The sequence below is a fragment of the Nicotiana tabacum genome, chromosome 10, assembly GCF_000715075.1.
Source record: "Nicotiana tabacum cultivar K326 chromosome 10, ASM71507v2, whole genome shotgun sequence".
Taxonomy (NCBI): domain Eukaryota; kingdom Viridiplantae; phylum Streptophyta; class Magnoliopsida; order Solanales; family Solanaceae; genus Nicotiana; species Nicotiana tabacum.
This window is the reverse complement of record NC_134089.1, coordinates 128,932,863-128,937,836: the sequence shown is the minus strand read 5'-3', so window position 1 is coordinate 128,937,836 and position 4,974 is coordinate 128,932,863.

Below are 4,974 nucleotides of genomic sequence, written 5' to 3'. Positions count from 1 at the left end.
TCGGGCATTGTGAGGGGATTAAATTCCTTAAGAAAACACAAGAAATTTGTGGGCTCGGAATTTTCTGCTTTTGTTTTAAACTAACGTTTGTTCATTTACTGATTTTTGAATACAGAGTTCTAACAGAATTGTCATTGACTGGTATAGGACTAGCGCATGGTTAGGGTTGAATATATAACATATAGTGTTGGACTAATTAATCGGAGTATAGTAGAACTAGAAATTAAAAAGTAGAGCTTAGAGAAGATTGATAGCCCGTTTGGCCAAGCTGCAAAAATCAGCTTATTTTGAGAAGTGCTTTTTTCAAAAATATTTTTTTCAAAAGTACTTTTAGCAAGAAGCAGTTTGTGTTTGGCTAATTAGTTTGAAAAGCTCTTCTGAACAATAATTAGTGTTTGGCCAAGCTTTAAAAAACTGCTTCTAAGTGTATTTTTCTCAAAAGTGCTTCTCAAAAAAGTGCTTTTGGAGAGAAACTATTTTTTTCTGCTTCTCCAAAAATGCTTCTACTTCTCCTCAAAAATACTTTTTTTTTTCCTTCCAGAAGCTTGGTCAAATACCTTAAATTGAGGCTAAAAGTGCTATTAATAAAAAAAAAGTATTTTTGACCCAAAATAAGCTTGGCCAAACAGAAGGGTTAAAAGACACGGAACTGACAAAGGCAGTGAATTTTTAGAAGTATGAGCAGTCGTCTCTTTGTGGGCTGACTTTTCCTGCTAAACAAAACCCTTAATCATAATCTAATGATGTATTTACTTTCCATCTTTGTTTATTATATAATCTTTGGAATTTAGCTCTTGAACTTTCTTGCCTATGGAATATTCTTCCCTTCTCCCACACTCTCAAAAGCTTCATCTTTCAAGGTCCAGCTAATTACTAAATCCCTCTCCCCCCCCCCCCCCCGCGCCGAATAAAAAAATTAGATTCCTCTTCACACTTTAGGTACATGCTCCTCCCCAAGATCTCTTTCTCGTCTATCTTGAATTGGGTTCCAAAAAAAGAAAGAAAAAAAATTAATAAGAGTTTATTTGTATATATTTGATAACCTAAAAAAAAATTACACTTTTAAGTCATTTAAAATAGAGATCGTTACAAAAATAGCCGGCGATATTCATTGTTAACTTTTTCTAGCCATATTCATATATTATACGCTGATTATACATAATTATACACATATAATACAAAATTATATATATATATTATACCTCCATCGGTTATTTTTAGTTTAGGTAGTTGGGTGGACGGCTATTTGAGTTAATTCTTCTAAAAGATAATTATATGGTAATCCCTCAAAAAATGGTAGGCTTAATTGTAACCAGAAAAATAAAGTTAATTATTTGGTATAACACAATAAAATGCACCGATCATACGAAACTTTTTGAACGATATAATAATAATAATAATAATAATAATAATAATAATAATAATAATAATAATAATAATAATAATAATAATAATAATAATAATAATAATAATAATAATAATAATAATAATAGTAATAATAATAATAATAATTTGAAAGAGAAGGGTGTGGGGAAAAGTAAAAGGTTGTCACCAAGGGTATGTTTGTTTCTTTACTTGTCTTTTACTTTGAAATTGAAGAGATGTCTAGTTATTTTTACCTTTTGTAGCTTAGGGAGGTTAATCCTAATACTAAATCTCTAAATCCTATATTAAAATTCTTAAAGTATTTCCTAATTTCAAGAATTAGCCTTGTCTCCATGTTCCTAATCAACCATCCTCGAAAACTCAGTCAAATTTCATGTGAGATTTTGCTGTATACCTAGTCCTATATTTTATTTTATTTTTAATATTCGGTTACCCTGATCGATGAGGTTTATAACCAAGAATATGGAATGGAATATATGTCGTTTAGCATAACTATGAAGAAAATCCAAATAGATGTGGCACAATTTTTCTTTTTGGTTAAAGGGATATGATGTAATTGCATGTGTGGTAATTTAGTTCAACATATACAATAAGACAAATTGCTTACAGAATTTTAATACAAATAAATGAATTTGAAATTTCCTAAGAAGAAAATACTATAATGAGTTTCACGTCCACTTGTTTATTAGGGCCTGCTTATATTTCTTAGAGTTGAAACAAGAACCAATGAAATTGGAATGAGAAAAAGAATATAATGCAAGTTTTAGAAATAGATGCACGACATAATATTGCAATTTATGAGGAAATGAAAATGATTAATAAGTAAAGTTACCTGGTAAAAGAAGATTCAGTTTACTTTTAAATCTAAAGTTACATATCTAAAATAAAAAAAGAGATTTGGATCTGGGAATCTACCTATTAGGGAAAGCCAAAAGGGTTACTTATCAAAAGATGGAGAATATAAACCTTTATATTCTCTCCGGTTCACAATAAGTGACCAGTTTCCTTTTAGTACGCTCATTAAGAAAATGCTAAATCCTATACAAAAATACCTAGTATGACTAAACTACCCTTATTAAATATTGGTCACATAGTTATAATGAGGAGTGAGAAAACTTTTTAGGGCTATGCATATAAGGGTAAATGAGTAAAAACAAATTGAATTTTTTCTTGATTACCTAACTGGACACTTATTTTGAACCAAAATGAAAAAAGTAAACTAGTCACTTATTGTAAACCGGAGGGAGTAGAACCTCATATTTATTAATTACTCCCTCCGGTCCACAATAAGTGACCATTTTACCTTTTTATTTTGGTCCAAAATAAGTATCCATTTACATAATCAAGAAGGAATTAATTTTATTTTTTCAAAATTTGCCCTTATTTACATATTCCAATGTGTCTACATAATAATTAATTAAGGTTAATTAACTAAAATATATCTTTTTTTCTCCAGGAGTTCGTATTACCTTAATGGGTATGCCAAAAGTAAAATGACCACTTAGTGTGGACCGGAGGGAGTACCATACTCCAAATTTCGTCATTTTTCTTCACTTTTTATTTCAAGGGATCTTTTAGGGGAAAGAAGTATGGGGCAAAGCTAGCAATTTGGATGAATATGAATATTGTTCTGATCTTTTTATGACTAGTCTTGTGATACGCGCGTTGTGCGTGTACACTATTTCAATGAAAAAATATTAAAATAATATATAAATATCGTATTAAAATATTATATTTGATTTATAAAATAAAAGCATATGTTTGTGAAAGTGATAAATGTTGATCCTTTGTACTTACTCAACAAAAGAAAAAATTACCACATAAAAATTTTCAATCATATGTTGATATATATCCAATAATAAACTTATTTTAGTTTAATAAGATATTATCGTTCTTCCTTCCCAGTTTCACTATTCACACATAAAATTAAGAGATTTATAATTTTGGTTTTGAAATAATTTAAGACCACACCAAAAAATGAATTAGGTTAATGGACGATTTAATAGTTTCCTGCTTATTATTTCTTCTTATTTTTGTGAGCACGTGATTTTTGCCTCACATGAATTACTCCAAAGAATTCCCAAAATTTAATTTTTTTTATTTAATTATTTGCTATTCTAGGAATAATTGTAGAATTTTCCTGATTATTTACATTTCTTGTGTGCACATTTAATTTTGTTAAAATCATAAAAAATACAAAAATATCGCATTTGCATTTAAGATTTAATTTTTATATTTTTAGATAAATTAATACATTAATTTGTTTAACAAAAAAATAGAAAAGATAAAAAATATAGTCATGTTGCATTTTTTGCATTTCTATTTCGAATTTTGGAAGTTTTTTTTTTAATTTGGTACTTAATTAATCGTGGTAATTATTATTTAGAAATAATTAAGTTAATTTGGTAGAATAATTTGATTTAGGGATTAAGTTAGGATTTTATTTTTAAAAGGGGGATTTAAAATTGAAAAAGAAAAAATAGAGGGGATCAGATTTTTTGGGCCAATCCTAATTCAATTCACCCAATCCCAAACCAAACACCCTTATACCCGTCCAAACCCGTTCAAAATCGGCCTAGATCCGCCCCCAACCCGATCTGACCCCGCCCATAGCCAAATGACGCCGTCCTGAACCCCTTTTCATCATATCCGTTGATCTCATTCAATCCGACGGCTAAGATCGCCCCCCCTTTTAATAAAAAACCTAGAGCGACCCCACCCCTCAGAACCCCCACCTCTCATCGTCTCTCTCTCACACCCCTCTCTCTCTCATAGACCAACCCCCAAACCCTAGCGCTGCCATCATTCCCCCACCGCCTTAGGGTGGCGGCGCTACCTCCAAACACCTCCAAAATTACACCCCTTAACCACCCAGACCCCCTTTTCCCAAATCCTTACTCTATTTCCCTCGAACATGGCCTGGACTCTTCGAATTTCAAATCTAGGGTTCGAGCCTTAGAAGCTATAGCGAGTTCGTTCATGCAAAGGCATCCCTCGAAGTTTTACTCAGCATTCAAGGTCTATTTAGTCCTGAAATAACATTGTTCGCTTGTTCTTGGCAAAGAACAAGCGGATGACATTATTTGGGGATTAAATTAGAGGGTCAGTCATGAGGTCAAGCCGAATCGGTGAGTTTCTTCATTTTTCATTTTGTTCTTCTTAGCTTCCTCTCCTCTTCTCTTCTTCTCTTTCTTTCCGATTGAATAAATTAAAACTGGAACAAATTTTAGCTAAAATTGATTATTGGTTGTGCTGTTCCTTTCCCGTTTTTCTTCTCCAAGTTTTGTTCTGTGATTTTTCTTGTTTGGTCTGTTTGATTCTGTCATTAACAACATGTTTAAATTTTGATTTTTTCAGTCGTATAATTAGTTTAATTTAAATCTTGCTAATCTGATAGTGTAGTCTAATTACAGCTCCCTAATCATTTTTAAAAGGAGAACAGTCATTTAGCTAGAATTGTTTTTTTGAAACTCGTTTAGTTGTTTAACTCGTCTGGTCTTTCATTGAGTAGTCGAGATAGAATTCGAATTCTGTTTGGGCCCTGAGTTCAGTTCCGACCCATTTATTTCAAAGAACAGCCCATTCATT